Here is a 19028-nt window from a genome sequence, read left to right as displayed (position 1 = left end):
AGTGGTAATGAACCCGACTAGTATATATGAGGATGAGGGTTCAATCCCTGGCCTTGTTCATTGGGTTAAGGATCCAGCATTGTTGTGAGCTATGGTGTAGGTCACAGACGTGGCTTGGTCTGGCATTGCTGTGGCTGTGGGCTGTAGGTAGGCAGCTGCAGCTCTGATTTGACTCCTAACCTAAGAACCTCCATATGCCATGGGTGCGGCTCTAAAAAGACAAAATAAAAATTAAAAATAAATAAGCAAGGGACTAAAGAATAAATCAGAGCAGAAATGAGACAATATTATGATCCTCATGATTATGAAATTATAACACATTAAACTTGTGAGATGCAGCTAAAGAAGTACCTAGAGGGAAATTTGTAACCTTAAATGCATACTTTGGACTTCTTAATTTCCTATCATTATAGCCAGAGATGGATGGGCCAAAGCTTCCACACTTCTCCATCACTGATAATTAAAGGCTTGCAATCAGTCATTTTCTCAGCACAATGCACTCCCTAAGTCACATATCAATAGCTTTCCACAGGAACCCTAAACTCAATAGAACGTGACTTTAAATCAACCTTTAAAGAGAACTGATTTAAAAACACCAATTCTATTATAGAGTAAGGGCTTGAGATTAAGACAAAGGTGGTTCTTTAGTCATGGTTGGAATCGCAGTGTTCCTGGCTGCTCAGCCCTTACCTCCCTACCACTCCAAATACATTCATATACCAGCAAGCAGTTTTGAGCAGGTCCATCCCTTGTCAGCTGTTATGTAAATGGGCAGAGGGCACCAGCTCAAGCCAGATAGTCTCAGCCTAAATGTCTTTCTGCAGCTTTGGTTCTGCAGCCTTGGTCTATTCTTCATAGTCTGTCTGTCACTGGTGACCCAGCTTTGCTGACTTGGCCCTCTTGGCTCCAGTTGGCAGCAGTTTCCAGGCTCCCTGCTCCACCCCCACAAGTGGGCATGGATTCTTTTTTTTTTTTTTTTGTCTTTTTGCTGTTTCTTTGGGCCACTCTCGAGGCACATGGAGGTTCCCAGGCTAGGGGTCCAATTGGAGCTGTAGCCACCGGCCTACGCCAGAGCCACAGCAACGTGGGATCCGAGCCGCGTCTGCAACCTACACCACAGCTCACGGCAACGCCAGATTGTTAACCCACTGAGCAAGGGCAGGGACCGAACCCGCAACCTCATGATTCCTAGTCGGATTCGTTAAGCACTGCGCCACGATGGGAACTCCTGGGCATGGATTCTGATGATCACACCAACCACTGGAATCACAGTGTTCCTGGATTTCCATCCACCTAGGCACCCCCTTCTGCCTGCCTCCTCTGGAAGCCAGCCTCCTACCCCAACCCTTGGTCAAAACTCCTGGTCCCCAGGAGTTCCCATCATGGCTCAGTGGCTAATGAACCTGACTAGTATGCATGAGGATACGGGTTCGATCCCTGGCCTTGCTCAGTGGGTTAAGGATCCGGCATTGCCAGGGGCTGTGGTGTAGGTCGCAGATGTGGCTTGGATCTCATGTTGCTGTGGCTGTGGTGTAGGCTGGCAGCTACAGCTCCAATTCGACCCCTATCCTGGTACCCTCCATGTGCCACAGGTGCAGCCCTAAAAAGACAAAAGGCTAAAAAACAAAAACAAAAACAAAAACAAAACCCTCCTGGTCCTGTTCCCCTCGCTTCCTCCTGGGAAACCAACTCTCCTAGGCTCAGACACTAGTGAAAGATTAACAAGAAGGAAATCGCCAATGAACATGACACCCTGCTCTGCACTGAGGGGAGAAGATAAGAGAGAGGATTTTAAACCTAAATCAACTCTGCCCAGTTACCCTCAGAGAGCCAGCACCTCTGGCGTTGATCAGAGCGTTCACTAATAGAATTTTGAGGTGTTGATTTACAGTAAAAATGCATATACCCTCTGACCGAGCCATCCTGTTTCCAGGCAGCTGAGGGAAGCAGATCAATGGCCCTCCCAAAACGTCCACATACTAGTGCCAGGAACCTCTGGTAAAAGGGACTTTGCAAATGTGATTAAGTGAAGGATCTTGTGATGGGGAGCTGATCCTGGATTATCCAGGTGGATCCAGTGTAATCATAAGAATATCTGTAAGAGAGAGGCCGGAGGATCAGCATCAGAGAGAGGGGCTGTGATGATAGAAGTGGTGGTTGGAGTCTGTGGCAATTTGTTACAGCAACAGGAAACAAATACAGCATCTAAAGAAACAGTTCATACAAGGAGGCATGTGCCAGGATGCTTATTGCAGCATTAAGTTTAAAAAAAAATTGGTAACAACTTTATTTTAGTTTAGTTTTTGTCTTCTGTCTTTTTAGGGCTGCACCCTGCATATGGAGGTCCCCAGGCTGGGGGTCTAATTGAAGCTATAGCTGCTGGCATACACCACAGCCACAGCAATGCGGGATCCAAGCCGCATCTGTGACCTATACCACAGCTCATGGCAATGCCGGATCCTTAACCCACTGATCAAGGCCAGGGATAGAACCCACGTCCTCATGGATCCTAGTAGGGTGCATTAACCACTGAGCCACGATGGGTACTCCAATAACAACTTTAAATGCCGATTGATAGGGAAATGATTAAATAACTTAGTACTGCCACACTGTAGAATATTATTTAGTCCTTTTGTATACTGAGGTATATTTATCTGCAGGATATGTTACATGAAGAGAGGAATTTGTGGGTCAGTTCCAACTGAACAACCCACTTCTTTTATGCATCTATGCTGGGACACACACACACACACACACACACATCCCTATATCCCTCTTGAAGGGTTTTCAGGACTAAGGAGGCCCTTCCTGGCTGTTTGGACCAGCTGATTCAATGGCTGCATTGGTCCTGGAACAGCCTGTTTGGTTCCGAGGGTCCCTGAGGATGAAGTAACCACCCTAGAATAGAATCAGGGCTCGAGGGGTCTCCATGGCATCTCCCTCATCCTTTGTTTCCTCATCACTCTCTGCATGTGACTTACATCTTGAGGGAACCCTGGAGGCCACACAGCAGACAGGTAAGGAAACAGAAGCCCGGGACCCAGCCACTTAGAAAGCTGGTAGTCAAGCCAGGCGGCTGCCCAGCCTGCAGCCCCCTGTGACGTATTTGCAAACACGAGGGGGTTTGAGCCCCAGAACGATCCCATTTTCCGTGCTTCAGGCTCAAGTTCCCGCCCTGATTTTCTGGGCTTAATCCTCTTCCTGTGGAAATCAATAAGGACATTGTGATGGAATGATTCACGTTCAAGGTCAGGCCGGAGCAAATTGGAGGCGACATGCTGATTTTACTGCCCTCACTTAGAGGAGCGCCAATCCTGCTCACAGACCCCTTAACCCTTTCCTCGCCGCTCCTGTCGGCTGGGCCAAGCACACGCCTGGGCTTCAGCCTCCTCCCCTAGGCCTAGGTCTCCAAGTCCTGCTGGCCCTCATGTGGCCCTGCCCTTCTCCCCAGGGCTCTGACCACACGGGTTTTGGAGCCTCACACAGTTGTGGTGGTTTGGGAAAGGCAGATAGCAACCGCGACACTGGACCAAACAGGAAGGACATCAAGGTGAAGGTGAAATGCTGCCTATGTAAGTTCACTGGCCACCTCCTGCTCCAGGACCCTTGTGACACTCTGTTCAGAGTTCCAAGGCCCCCTCTTCCCTGCTTTCCTGGGTTGTCTAACACGAGGACATGGAGAAACAGGGGGACCAAGTTCCTCTTTTTCTTTCTTTTTTTTTTTAATGCACAGCAAGGTCAGATCTTTTCCGAGGCTGAAACATGATAGGGGTTTATTTCCCCCTTCTATTACAAAAAATAATTGATATTCCTAAGGAAAGGGAATCTTGCATCTGAAATGATTCAGAGACTCTGGGTCCTCTATCTGGAGGGTCTCCTGACTTCAGCACAAGCCTTTCAAAAGTGCCTCGGTCATCTGCATCAAGCCAGCCCCCTGGAGAGTGCAGGGAACCTGAGCTGGAGGTTTGGGGGAACAAGACTGAAAGTGGCTGGTTCTCATCCGCCCCTATCCCACTGGGCAGCACTCCTGTAGGTGGCCACACCTAACTGCAAGGGAGACTGGGAAATGTAGTCCAGCTGTGTGCCCAGATTAAAGAGGGGATGGGTCTGGTGGGCAGGGTCCCCCCAGTGAGGAAGTAGAGATAGTGTGGACAACACTAAGGCATTTGGCTAAGAAGACAGAAGAGAGCTAGGGCATGAGGTCAAGGGAAAGTTTATTTGTTTGCTGATTTGAGGAAGGCAGTGACTTGACGAGATGCCCTGGAAGGAGCCAGTGGAGAGAAGCAGGTTTCAGAGGGCTTCAGAGGTCCCATGGCTGGCATGACAAAGGGCAGTGATGGATAAAGGTGCCTCTGGCAGGAGACACCCTGCTCCAGATCTGTCTTTATCTCTGTGTCGCCAATGTCCAACACAGGGCACTAAAAAACATGCCTTTAAACCTGAAAGCCAAGGCTCTGGGCAACAAGAAGTTAAAGGGTAAGGGGTGGGCAGAGCCGGGAGCCAGGTGCCCCCCACACACTGTGGCTGTGCCAGTTAATCCCTTGCAGCAGGCAGGAGGCCTGCGCAGCTGTCTCTCCCAAGCTGGAACTGTACCCTTACCCGGCCCTTTGCCCAGAGGTCCTGGCAAATCAGGGACTGAAGGGGACTTAGGTGGGTGACATGGTGGGTAATGGTCCAGCCCCTGCACCCTTGAAGAACTGGCTCTCCAGAGGCAGCCATTCTCTAGGTTTCCAGACTTGCTGCTCATCATCCTCTCGCCACGAAGACACCTCCCTCTGGGCCAGTGTCTTCCCCAGCCATTAGCTAAACCCAAACTCCTTCCCTGTTCCTCCCACTGCCTGTCTTCCTGCCTCTGCATTGCCTGTGGCCTGTGCTTCACCTGGAATGTCCTTTTCCTTCTTCTCCCTAGGCTGTGCCTGCCTAGCCTGCAGACCCGCCTTGACTCCTATCTTACTGCAAAGCCCCAGCCCACAGGATCCTTTTCTTGGGCCAGGAACCCCCCCACCCTGCCCAGTCCTATACTTTGCTTCTCTGGGGTGTCCCATGTCAGCCTGTGTCTAGGCTCTGCTCAGGCAAAGAAGATGCAGGCCAGGCTCTAGCATTCATTCTTTATTCATTTACATTTCATTCATGACCCAGGAGAAAGCTAAGGCTCAGAGAGGTTCAGCAAATGCACTGCCCAGAGAGTGAGGGAGTCAGGACTTGAGCCCCTGCTTGATGGACTTCAGAGCCCACACTCACGCTTTCCTTTTCAAACAGAAGGAGCATGAGTAGGATTGCTGGGTGCCTGGCAGCTTAGTATTCTGGGCCCTTCTTCTCTGATGGGCCACAGCAGGCAGTGGAGACAGGGCTCTGGTCTCTCTTTGGTTAGTTATCATTTATAGGAACATGGGCAGATTTCAAACCTCAGTCTCTCATTGTGAAGAGGAGTGACAGGTTTTGCAACCCATGGTTGGCATGAGGGGTAAATGAGATCATGGATGGGAAGGGGCTGGACAACTGCAAAGCCTGTGGTCATGTGTGAGGCTGCTTGGCCGAGCCAGGAGCTCCCAGCCCAGCTGTGCCCCGGGCAGGAGAATAGCAGGAGCAAAGAGCCCAACTCAGCCCCAGCCCGCCCTTCACCCTGGAGCTCTGGGGCTCACAGCTAAGCTTTTGCCTCTGCTGTCCCCAGTCAGCGGTGCATCCTGCCTCCATTCTACCTGGACTAAATCACCACGTACAGACTATTGGCGTTGAAGAGGGAGCAGGATGCAGTGCAAGAGCCTGGATCATGGGATCAGGCTCTGTCTCTGAACAGCTGTGTGACGTGTTCTCTCTGCATCTCAGTGTCCTCGTCACTAAAATGGGAATGAGAATCTAGCAAAGTGATGGTGAGAATGTTTATTGATAAAGCCCCTGGTCTATGGCCAACATTTCGTGAATGGGGCTATTGTTGCCACTATGGACAGAACCTTAAAGATCATCTTCAGAGTTCTCATTGTGGCTCAGTGGTAATGAACTCGACTAGCATCCATGAGGATGAGGGTTCGATCCCTGGCTTCACTCAGTGGGCTAAGGATCCAGCATTGCCATGAGCTGTGGTGTAGGTTGCAGATGTGGCTTGGATCCCGAGTTGCTGTGGCTGTGGTGTAGGCCAGTAGCTGCAGCTCCCATTCAGCCCCTAGCCTGGGAACTTCCATAAGCCACAGGGCCTTTAAAAAAAAAAAAAAGGAAAGAAAGAAGGAAGAAAGAAAGAAAGAGAAAAAGTTCAAATTCCACTTTTTCAGAAGCAAGAAACTGATCCTAGAAGGACAGTGACTTACCCAAGTTCTCACTGCAAAGTGAGCAATGGAGGAAGAGGCACGGGGAGACTCCAGCCCCCATGCCCTGCTCGTTGTATCCTCCAAGGAGTCTTCCCTGAGCTCCAGTCCAGGCTGGGCCCCCTGTCCTGACCTCACAACCTCCACTGTCCAAGTCACCTGCTGGGCCTTGCACGAGCTTTGTCTCCTGAGACAGGATGTCCGCTGCACAGGACCTGAGCCTCTTGCTCCTGCTCCAGCCTCCCCAACAATAACCATCACAAGGCCAGGTCCTCTGCAAGGTGTTCAGACCCCACCAGGGATGTTCCTGGGACCTGGCTGAAGCTATGGTGACATCAACTCCCCGGATGGAGGGGAGAGAGAAGTAAGAGAGGGAAGGGTTAAAGGCTTGGCAGCTGGGGAGGGCAGCCTGCAGACGGCCCAGCCCAGCACTGGGAGGCCTGCACCATCCATTCCTTTGCAGATCAGTTACACCCAGCTGTCTCCCTCCCCACCGCCAGTGCCCCTGGATTAGGCGGGAAAGGATCCCCGGCCTGCAGCCTGCACACGGCCCATGGGGAACAGCGCCTGCAGCCCACGCCTCTGCGACAGCTGCGGAGTGTCAGGCAAGAACATAGATCAGCAGGATCCTGGCAGAGGTGCCCCCCACCCAGGCCCTGCCCCCAACATGTGCAGGAGGGGCCGCCTGAGGAGAAGGGGTGGCTGTAAGGGATTTGGGAGGTACAGGGAAGGGACTGCTCCCGAAAATATCTCCTCTGCCCATATGTCACTGTGCCTCAAATGCCACCGTTAGACATCTCAGCAACTCTGGGTCTTTCAAAGACACCAGTTAAAAACGACACTGCATGGAGTGGCTGGCATTCTTATGTGCCGCTCGATGGAAATGTCTTGATAAAATTTATAAAAATTTTATTTTACAAAGTACCTGTAAAGTCCTTCAAAAATGTTTACTCCTGGGAGTTTCCGTCATGGCTTGGTTAACGACTCCAACTAGGAACCATGGGGTTGCGAGTTCGCTCCCTTGCCTTGCTCAGTGGGTTAAGATCCGGCATTACCGTGAGCTGTGGTGTAGGTCGCAGATGCAACTCGGATACCAAGTTGCTGTGACTGTGGTGTAGGCCAGTGGCTACAGCTCTGATTAGACCCCTAGCCTGGGAACCTCCATGTGCTGCGGGAGCAGCCCTAGAAAAGGCAAAAAGACAAAAAAAAAAAAAAAAGTCCACTCCTTGGCTCAGTAGTTCCACTGAGGACTTAAAGAAGAATTTAACATACCTTGTTTACAATATGGAAAAAAATATTGTAGGCTATAGCTTCGAGAGAAAAAAATTAACGTGAGTATTCTCGAAATATTCAAAACAGCCATGAGATGACAAAAGAAATGCTCAGAACTAGAAAATATCTGAACCAGTAATGAAAAACATGAAACAGTTCCAACAATAGGCCAGATCTATGAAATTTCTGGAAGCTGTAAGGCAAATGGGAGACAGCATGTGTGTGTTGGACAGATCGCCTGGGCTCTAATCCCGAGGCGTCACCCACAGGTCACGTTGGCAAGTTACAGAACCTCTCTGAACTTCAGTTTGCTCCACTGTACAACTGGAATAATAATTACAATAGTTGTGAGAATCATGCAAAGATTAAAAGAGTTCATAGGTGGGAAGCATCCTTATGATCCCTTCTTAAGCGTAACCCACATCACTCCACGAATGAACAGTTATGGTGTGGTGCTCCCACCTCCCACTTGCATAGTTGCTAGGGTAACCTACAGGGTGCCAAGGCTAATTAATCTTGACTTTTATTATAAATATTATCAGTCAATTAAGACCCACTGGCTCCTTGAAAATGATGGACAACTCCAAACGAGTGTCCGATTTCATTTCCCTCAATGAAATCCCATCAATTCAAGAAACAGGAAGGACATGAGTAGTATTTTAATGAACATTCCCAGGATGATTCATAGCAGGATATTTAAGTATCCATAAAATAGGAGGCGTCCATGTAAAAAGCACAGTCAAAAAAACATAAAGAGTTTTTAGAAATTAAAAATATACGTGACCTCACCACTGAGTACTCTGCACCTGTAGACTTACCCTACAAACGCGATATGCAAAAATCTGTTGTATTTCTATGTGATAGCAACAAACAATCTGAAAATGAAATTATGGAAATAATGCCAATCACAATAATGTAAAAAAGGAATAAAATAGTTTGGAATCCCTTTTTTTTTTGCTTTTTAGGGCCGCAGGTGTAGCATATAGAAGTTCCCAAGCCAGGGTTGAATCAGAGCTACAGCTGCTGGCCTACACCACAGCCACAGCAACGTGGGATCCAAGCCGCATCTGCAACCTACACTACAGCTCACGGCAACGCCAGATCCCTGACCTGCTGAGTAAGGCCAGGGATCAAACATGTGTCCTCATGAATACTAGTCAGATTTGTTTCTGCTGAGCCACAACAGGAACTCCCTAGAATAGTTTTAAGAAACCTGCAAGACGTATATGATGAAAACGGCAAAACTTGGCTGAGAGAATTTAAAGATGTGAATGAGTAGAGAGCTATGCCTTCTTTAGAGACAGGAAGACTCAGTATTGTTAAGAGGGCAATTTCACCCAAAATGGTCTATATATTCAATGAAATACTCACCAAAATCCCAGCGATCTTGTTTTGTGGAAAGTAACAAGTTGATCCTGAAACATATATGGGAATGTAAAGGACCTAGATCAGCCACGACAACTTGGAAAAGAACAAAGCTGGAGAACTTACACTACCTTTAATCAAAACTTACCACAGGGAGTTCCCTTTGCGGCTCAGTGGTTAACAAACCAGACTAGGATCCATGAGGATAAGGGTTCAATCCCTGACCTCGCTCAGTGGGTTAAGGATCCAGCGTTACCATGAGCTGTGGTGCACGTCGCAGATGAGACTCGGATCCTGCGTTGCTGTGGCTCTGGCGTAGGCCAGCAGCTGTAGCTCCAATTCAACCCCTAGCCTGGGAACTTCCATGTGCCATGAGTGTGGCTCTAAAAAAGCATTAAAAAAAAAAAAAAAAAACTTACTGTAAAGCAACAATAATCCAGACAACATGATGTGGGCCTAAGGATTTATATATAGACCAATGGACTACAACAGAGTCCTGAAAAACACCCACACAATAGTAATAGGAAATCCAAAAGGCAATGAGAACTTGAACAAAATTTAAGCTGACACGTAAAGATATATGATGATAAATAGGCATATGAAAAGATTCCCAATATCCCTGGTTATTAGGGAAATCCAAATTAAAACCATAATGAGATAAACTGCATACCCTCTAGAATGTCGACATCCCGAAAGGCTCACCCATGAAGTTTTGGGGAGAATGTAAGTGGAACCCGCATACGCTGCTGGTGAAAATGTAACTCATACAAACTCAGTGTGTGAGTTACTTCAAAAGTTAAGCATTGGAGTTCTCTTGTGGTCAGTGGGTTAAGGATCTGGTGCCACTGCAGCAGCTTGGTTTGCTCCTGTGGCATGGGTTCTATCCCTGGCTGGGGAACTTCCACATGCCCGGGTGAGGCCAAAAGTTGAAAAAAAAAAAAACAAAGAAAGAAAAAGAAAAAAAAATGAACCATAGATGTTCCTTGCTCAGTTTGCTTGATCAAAAACGTTTTCTTTCCCTTCTATCCCAACACTGCAGCCACAGTTTCTGCATCTTTCAATGCCTCAGCCTCATGGGGTAGCTGTCTTCCAACACCTTTGACCTATGGTCTACGGTCCAGGTTACCAGCCAGCACATGTGCATGTGCACCCGCCCTGCACAACAGAACCTTCCACACACAACAATACCCTTCCTGCAGACAGCACCTTCTGGTATGTTAAAGTCCATTGGATTTTGCAAAAATCAAAAAATAAATAAATAAAAAATAAAGGAGTTCCCTTCGTGACGCAGTGGTTAATGAATCCGACTAGGAACCATGAGGTTGCAGGTTCGTTCCCTGCCCTTGCTCAGTGGGTTAAGGATCCGGCGTTGCCATGAGCTGTGGTGTAGGTCGCAGACATGGCTCGGATCCTACCTTGATGTGGCTCTGGTGTAGGCTGGGAGCTACAGCTCTGATTCGACCCCTAGCCTGGGAACCTCCATATGCCGTGGGAGCGGCCCAAGAAATGGCAAAAAGACACAAAATAAAATAAAATAAAATAAATTCCATTGGATTTTGGAAATTTCTCATTATATCCACTCAAATGACTTCTAATTGGTAGTAACCTGCAGTTTGAAAAAACACCGCCAATGCCAGGATGAAGGCACATCAGTGTATCTACGCTGATTTTCTAAAGTTCAAATTTACCCACCTGTATTTTCAGGTGGCTTTACATATGCAGAAGAAGGAAAGGGTTTTATGCAGACGCATGCAGGTTGAAAAAAGGAAGCCCTAATTACTCAGAGTGGATGAACAGATTCCCATCGCTGTCCCGGGGTCTGGGGTTCAGGGCAGGAATGCCAAGCCATCCATGGAAGTTTTTAGCAGCACCTGAGTTTTGACTTCAAAACTAACCATGTGTCTGATTCCAAAATAATTCACTCCTGGGAGATCAAATTCACTGAAAGTTACCTTCCTTCGAGACTTGGTTTCAGGGACAGGGAGTTAGAAAAGGAAGTGCATGCACCTGACTGCAGTGGTAAACAAACAAACAAAATCTCTGAGTGGAAGAAGAGATGGCTGAGTACGAGTCTCCAGGTGAGAGAGGATTCTTGGTAAATCCAGAAGTGTGGGGAACAGGGCTGAGCACACGTTACGTTACCCAGACTAGAGGCACAAAGGGCAGGCTGGATCTGAGGGTGCAGAGAGCCAGGGCACATTATGACTTTTAAGGGGGGATACTGTTCAACATATTAATTATTCTCCCTTCCATCCATTGTACCATCTTCCATCCTAAGGCTCCTCTAGGAATTTGATTAAACACACGGACATGATAACATATAATGACCAATCAAAAAAAATATATATGCTTTCATAGGACCCAGAAATTCCACTCCTAGGTAGATACAGAAGAGAAATGGAAATTAGTGTACCCTAAAGACTTGTATATAAAAGCACAAAGCAGCATTATGTACAATGGCCCCAGCATGGAAACAACACCAACTTCCAACAACAGGTGAATTAATAAACTAAATATGGCATGCACATACGATGGACTACTAGTCGAGAAATAAAGAAGAAATGAAATATTAATACATACCACAACTTGGGTGAACCTCACAAACACTGCTCAGTGTAAAATGCCAAATACAAAGGACTACATATCGTGATTCCATTTATATGAAAAGACAAATATATAAAGACAGAAATCAGATCACTGGTTACCTGTCGCTTGGGATGAGAGTGGGATTGATTGTGAATGAACAGGAAGAAACTTTTAAAGTAATGGAATTATTCTAAAACTACCTTTAGTGATGGTTATAGAACTATATAAACTTAACTAAAATTCATTGAGACTTACCATGGGTAAGTTTTATCCTAGGTATATTATACTTCGGTAAAGATTCTATAAAAATTCACTGTCTAAAACAAAAACAATAGCAATGCTATGTATGGTAAATTATATAGATAGAAATAAAACCTATAATAACAATAACATGAAGGACAGAAAATATTATAAGGTTGTATAACATTATTTGAAGGTGAATGTGAGTAATACAGAAACATTAAAGATGCTTATTTTAAACTGTTTTGCAATCACTAAAACAAAAGTTATAGCTAATTTACCAATGTTGAAGCTAGACAGAAAAAAAGAATAATTAATCCAAAAGAGAGTAGGTGACAAGGAAAATAAGGGGGAAAAGGGTAAGGTAATGGAACAAATACAAAAGAAATAACCAGATGAGAGATTATAACTCAGTTATCGTATTATGATATTAAGTTATTACATTATATTAAAAATAAATGTTCTAAACAATTCAATAAAAAGAGATTGAAAAGACTTTTATTTGATGACCTGACTATATTCTGCCTACAAGAAACACATTTTATTTTTTATTATAGTTCATTTATGGAATTCCTGTCATGGCTCAGTGGTTAAGGAACCCAGCTAGTATCCATGAGGAGGCGGGGTCGATCCCTGGCCTCGCTCAGTGGGTTAGGGTAAGGATCTGGCACTGCCATGAGCTGTGGTGTAGGCCGGCAGCTGTAGTTCTGATTAGACGCGTAGCCCGGGAACCTCCATATGCTGCAGGTGGGACCCTAAAAAGACAACCAAAAAAAACTGTAGAGTTGATTTACAATGCTGTGGCAATTTTTGATGTACAGCAGTGACTCAGTCATACATATGTATACATTCCTTTTTTAATATTTTGTTCCATCGTGGTCTATCCCAGGAGATTGGATATAGTTCCCTGTGCTATACAGTAGGACTTCATTGCTTATCCATCCTAAATGTAATAATTTGCATCTATTAACCCCAAACTCCCAGTCCATCGCACTCCCTTCCCCCTCCCCCTTGGCAACCACAGGTCTGTTCTCTATGTCTCTGAGTCTGAAGAAACATATTTTAAATATAAAGACACATAATGTTAAAAATGAAAGAACAGAGGAGTTCCCGTCATGGTGCAGTGGTTAACGAATTGACTAGGAACCATGAGGTTGCAGGTTCGATCCCTGGCCTTGCTCAGCGGGTTAAAGATCTGGCCTTGCTGTGAGCTGTGGTGCAGACGCAGCTCAGATCCTGAGTTGCTGTGGCTGTGGTGTAGGCTGGTGGCTACAACTCCGATTCGACCCCTAGCCTGGGTACCTCCATATGCCACAGGAGCGGCCCTAGAAAAAACAATAAAAAAAGAAAGAAAGATCAGAAAAAGAAACTTTACACAAACATTAATCTTAAGAGAATTGGAATGGATATATTAATATCAGACAGGATAGACTTCAGGGTAAGGAATATTATCAGAGATTTTTAAAAAGAATATCTAATTACGAGTCAATTAATCAAGAAAACATAGCAATCAATCACTGCAAGCACCTAATAGCAAAACTTCAAAATACATAAAGCAAAAAAAAAAATTATAACTGTAGTTGAAGATTCCAATACCCTCCTACCAACATTACATAGATGAAGTACACAGAAAATCGGGAAGGCTACAGACCGGAATGACACTGTCAATTAACTGGACTTAATTTACATTCATGGAAAACTCCATCCAACAAGAGCAGAATACTCACCCTTTTCAAATGGACATAGAATATCACAAAGATAAACCATAAGCTTAACAATAGACAAAGTCTCGGTAAATTTTAAAAAATACTTCCTTAACAATTATTTTCTCTTACCACAATGGAATCAAATTAGAAATCATTAACAGGAGTTCCCGTCGTGGTGCAGTGGTTAACGAATCCGACTAGGAACCATGAGGTTGCAGGTTCGGTCCCTGCCCTTGCTCAGTGGGTTAAGGATCCGGCGTTGCCGTGAGCTGTGGTGTAGGTTGCAGACGCGGCTCGGATCCCGCGTTGCTGTGGCTCTGGCGTAGGCCGGTAGCTACAGCTCTGATTAGACCCCTGGCCTGGGAACCTCCATATGCCGTGGGAGCGGCCCTAGAAAAGGCAAAAAAAAAAAAAAAACCAGAAATCATTAACAAAAATATTTTTTAAAAAATCTCCAAGTATGCAGAAAAAATTATTAGACAAAATTCACATTTATTTACGATTAAAAAAAAAAAACCTCTCAGTAAGGAGTTCCCATCGTGGTACAGTAGTTAACGAATCCGGCTAGGAACCATGAGGTTGTGGGTTCGATCCCTGACCTTGCTCGGTGGGTTAATGATCCGGCATTGCCGTGAGCTGTGGTGTAGGTCCCAGAGGTGACTCGGATCTGGTGATGCTGTGGCTCTGGCATAGCCTGGCAGCTACAGCTCCCATTCGACTCCTAGTCTGGGAATTGGAGCCTTGGGAGCAGCCCTAGAAAAGGCAAAAAGACCAAAAAACAAACCAACAAACAAACAAAACCAAAAAACAAAACCTCTCAGTAAACTAAGAAAAGAAAGGACGTCTGAAAAAAAATTCTAAATGTGTTGTCAAACTTAATAATGAAAGATGCTTTCATTACTAAGATGCTTTCTCCCTAAATTTGAGAACAAAGGAAGGATATCTGTTCTCATCACGTCTATTCAACATTGCATGGACGTTCTATCCAGTGAAGGAAGGCAAGAAAGAGAAATAAAAAGTAGCTGTAAACTCAGTGAGGAGGCAATATAAGGGTAGAGGATTAAAAAAGCAAGGGTTATTATGGGATTATATAATGTCATGTGTGTGAAATTTTTGAACATTGCAAAGCACTATAGAATTTAAAGAATCTTCCATGGATTTAATTTTTCAATTAAATTTCATAAAAATTAAAAATAACTTTAAAAAATTAAAAAGAAATAAAAGGTATACAGACTGGAACAGAAAAAATAAAACTATCCCTAGTCACCGATGACATAACTGTCTCTCCAGAAAATCCCAAAGAATCAATGATAGAACTATGTAAGTTTAGCAAGGTTACATATCATCAATAAAGAACTTGCAATTACAATTTATTTATTTTTATTTATTTATTTATTTATTTTTATTTTTTGTCTTTTTTGTTGTTGTTGTTGTTGTTGCTATTTCTTGGGCCGCTCCCGCGGCATATGGAGGTTCCCAGGCTAGGGGTTGAATCGGAGCTGTAGCCACCGGCCTACACCAGAGCCACAGCAACGCGGGATCCGAGCCGCGTCTGCAACCTACAACACAGCTCACGGCAACGCCGGATCCTTAACCCACTGAGCAAGGGCAGGGACCGAACCTGCAACCTCATGGTTCCTAGTCGGATTCATTAACCACTGCGCCACGACGGGAACTCCGCAATTACAATTTAAAATAAGTACTGTTTCAGCTACCACAAACTGGGTGGCTTAAATAACAGAAGTTTATTCCCTTTCTCATAGTTCAGGAAGTTGAGAAGTCCAAGACTGAGGTGCAGCCTCTTTGGTTCTCCATTCTCCTGCATTGGTGACAAATCTTTGTCATGAGTAACCAGTGAAGGTGGACAGAGAAGAGCAAAGGGTGGGGGATTGGGGATGAGGGAACTGGATGAAGGGAGTGAAAAGGTACAAACTTCCCAGTTATAAAATAAATAAGTCACGGGGCTATAATTAATACTACTATATTGGATATTTGAAAGTGGCTAAGAGAGTAATCTTAAAAGTTCTCATGAAGGAGCTCCCGTCATGGCACAGTGGTTGACAAATCCGACTAGGAACCATGAGGTTGCGGGTTCGATTCCTGGCCTCACTTAGTGGGTTAAGGATCCGGTGTTACCGTGAGCTGTGCTGTAGGTCGCAGACGTGGCTCGGATCCCACGTTGCTGTGACTGTGGTGTAGGCCCGCGGCTACGGCTCCAATTGGACCCCTAGCCTGGGAACCTCCATATGCCGCAGGTGCGGCCCTAAAAAGTCAACGACAAAAAAAGCATCTCTTCTTTTTACCTCTTTCATGGCCCTAGATCTCTTCTTGTACTCAACCATAGGTAAGCAAATACTTACCCCTTGTCTCTGCTTGAAGGGACCTGTCTTTGATTTCAGATTGCTTGGTTACCCTGAAACCTCCACTCCCTGCTGGGTTATTAGTTATTTACTGCTACATAAATCATCCCCCCAAAGTAGCAGCTTCAAGTAATACACAATTACTATCTCACAGTTTCCATGTCTCAGGAATATGAGTGTGGCTTAATGGGGTGGTTCTGCATCAGAGTCTCATATGGTTGCAGTCTAGCGGTCAGCCAGGGCTACAGACATCTCAGATGGGCGAGGAACGTTCCCCAGCTCATGCCTACGGTTGTCAGCAGGCACTCGGTCCATTGCTGGCTGTTGGTCAGAGACTTCTGTTCCCTGGTACACGGGCCTCTCAACAGGACTGCTCATCTGGCCGCTTGCTTCCTACAGAGCAAGAGAAGAGAGAAAGAAAGAGGGGGAAGGAGAGAGAGGGAGAAGGAGAACCCAAGAGAGAAAACTATATGCTTTTATACCATATCTTGGAAGCAGGATATCATCACTTCTGCTGTATTTTATGGCTTATGCAGACTGACCCTGGTACGACGTGCAAGGGTGTTAACACACCAGGGTGTGAGCGCCAAGAAGGAGGGATCTCTGGGGCCATCTTGGAAGGCGGCCCCTAAGGACAGCTTCAAGAAATGTTATAGTTTCGGGAGTTCCCTTTGTGGCTCAGCGGTAAAGGAAACCGACAGGGATGCATGGGGATGTGTGTTTGATTCCTGGCCTTGCTCAGTGGGTTGGGGATTTGGCGTTGCTGTGGCTGTGGCATAGGCCGGCAGCTATAGCTCCGATTCAGCCCTGCCCTGGGAACTTCTATATGCTGCAGGTGCAGTCCTAAAAAAGGCAAAAAAAAAAAAAAAAGAAATGTTATAGTTTTGCAGTTTATCCTGCTCTTTTGGTGCAGGAACAATGAGAAACTCTCTTTCCAGGGAGCAGTTAGTATTTTTTTCTTTTCTTTCTTTCTTTTCTTTTTTCTTTTTTTTTTCTTTTTTTTTTTTTTTTTTTGTCCTTTTAGGGCTGCACTGGCGACATAAGGAGGTTCCCAGGCTAGGGGTCGAATCAGAACTGTAGCCGCTGGCCTACGCCAGAGCCACAGCCATGCTAGATCCGAGCCGCATCTTCGAACTACACCACAGCTCACAGCAACACCGGATCCTTAACCCACTGAAGGAGGCCAGGGGTCGAACCGGCAACCTCATGGTTCCTAGTCAGATTCATTTCCACTGCGCCATGACGTGAACTCCTCAGTGTTTTGTTTTGTTTTGTTTTAATCTATTTTAATGTATTATATAGGATTATTTACACAGGTTCTTGGGAACTTCTTTTGGTCCAAGCATGTTCATGTGACCCAGAGTTACACAATTCAACTTAAGAAAAAGACTTACATTTCATGCTGAGGAGAGATTATTTTCTTCTTTCCCATTACTTTGAATAAAGGGAGAAAAAATTTCCCCTTTCTACTGGTAGCTTCCTCATGAGTAGGAGGCCCTCATCTAATGACATGGAATAAGGCAAAGCTGAAAAACAGACAGAACTGAATCCTTGATGACATGGTTGAGCTGCTGAATCAGCTTCAATCCTGAAGCCCACTTAATCCCTGAACTTCCTGTTACATGAGTTACTGGATGCTCCTATGGTCTAACACAGTTTGAGCTGGGTTTTCCTGTAGCCAGATCCATCTTGGACCCATATAATCAGTTTTGCGTTACTGAGTGAATCCCTATTTCATGCAGAGAGGGACAGACTCACACAGGCAAAAACCTAATTAGGGTTTAGAATGGGTTCCTATTCATGTAAATTGGTGTAGCCACTATGGAAAACAGTGTGGAGGTTCCTTAAAAAACTAAAGTTAGAGTTGCCATATGATCCAGTGATCCCAGGCCTGGGCATAGATCTGGAGAAAACTCTAATTTGAAAAGATATATGCACCCCAGTGTTTATTGCAGCAGTACTTGCAATAGCCAAGACATGGAAGCAACCTAAATATCCACTGACAGATGAATGGATAAAGATGTGGTACATATATACAATGGAATATTACTCAGCTATAAAAAAGAATGAAATAATGCCATTTGCAGCAGCATGGATGGACCTAGAGATTATCATACTAAGTGAAGTGAGTCAGAAAAACAAATACTATATGATATCACTTATATGTGGAATCTAAAATATGATACAAATGAACTTAACAAAACAGAATCAGACTCTCAGAGGTAGAAGACAAATTTATGGCTACCAAAGAGAAAAGGTTGCGGGGAGGGATAATTTACGAGTTTGGGATAAGCAGACACAAACTACTATATATAAAGTTGATAGACACCAAGGTTTCATTATACAGCACAGGGAGCTGTATTCAATATCCTTTAATAAACCATGGTGGAAAAGAATATGAAAAAGAATATATATATCTGAATCACTTTGCTATATGCCAGAAGTGAACACAACATTGTAGATCAACTATACTTCGAGAAAAAATTTAAAAAGAATGGGATCCCATTAACCTTGCATTTCATCCTTAACCATTCATTTCCCCTCACTCCCCCTCTTACAAATTGGTCCTTGACTTTGTCTCCTGCCCACTCTTTTATCTCCAATCTGTGGAACCCAGAGTTGTCATAGACACCTTCAGGACAACCACGGCCCCCACTGACTATGAAGCCAAGTCAGCCCTTGACATATGACAGTAAAGCATCTCTGATGCCTGTTGCAGGGCCACACACTAGCCAGACCCACAAGTGAGAGCCTCTCTGCCTGGTGCTCACCCTGGCCCTGTGTGATTGCTCTGCTCTCTTGGGCCCCTGTATTCCTCTATGGACAATAATTGGGCTGGACTCTGTGTCTCAAGGTGTCTCCTAGCACTGACATTCCAGGATTCCTGGGCTTGGAGATGCATTAAACTCTATCTGTCCTGGTTAGCCCAATGCCCCATTTTGCACTTGGCATTCAGCCGTTCAGTGTTGGTCTCTGCCTTAGGACAAACATGGAAGGGGGCAGATAGAAGATCAGGTTCCCAAAGGGCCTGGCGCATGGCCCTGGAAGCCCCTGATTCAGGCAGCTCATAACAGGGCAGTCTTTCCTGGGACTCACACCCCAATGCACCAAGAGGATTGTCCCTAGTCTCTAGAGATCCCCAAGGGAGGGCTAGAAGTGCCAGGAAATTCCAAGGTCATGGGAGGAGAAGAGGAAAGACT

Source organism: Phacochoerus africanus, chromosome 4 (assembly GCF_016906955.1).
Source record: "Phacochoerus africanus isolate WHEZ1 chromosome 4, ROS_Pafr_v1, whole genome shotgun sequence".
Lineage (NCBI taxonomy): Eukaryota > Metazoa > Chordata > Mammalia > Artiodactyla > Suidae > Phacochoerus > Phacochoerus africanus.
Note: the sequence above shows the minus strand (reverse complement) of the source record.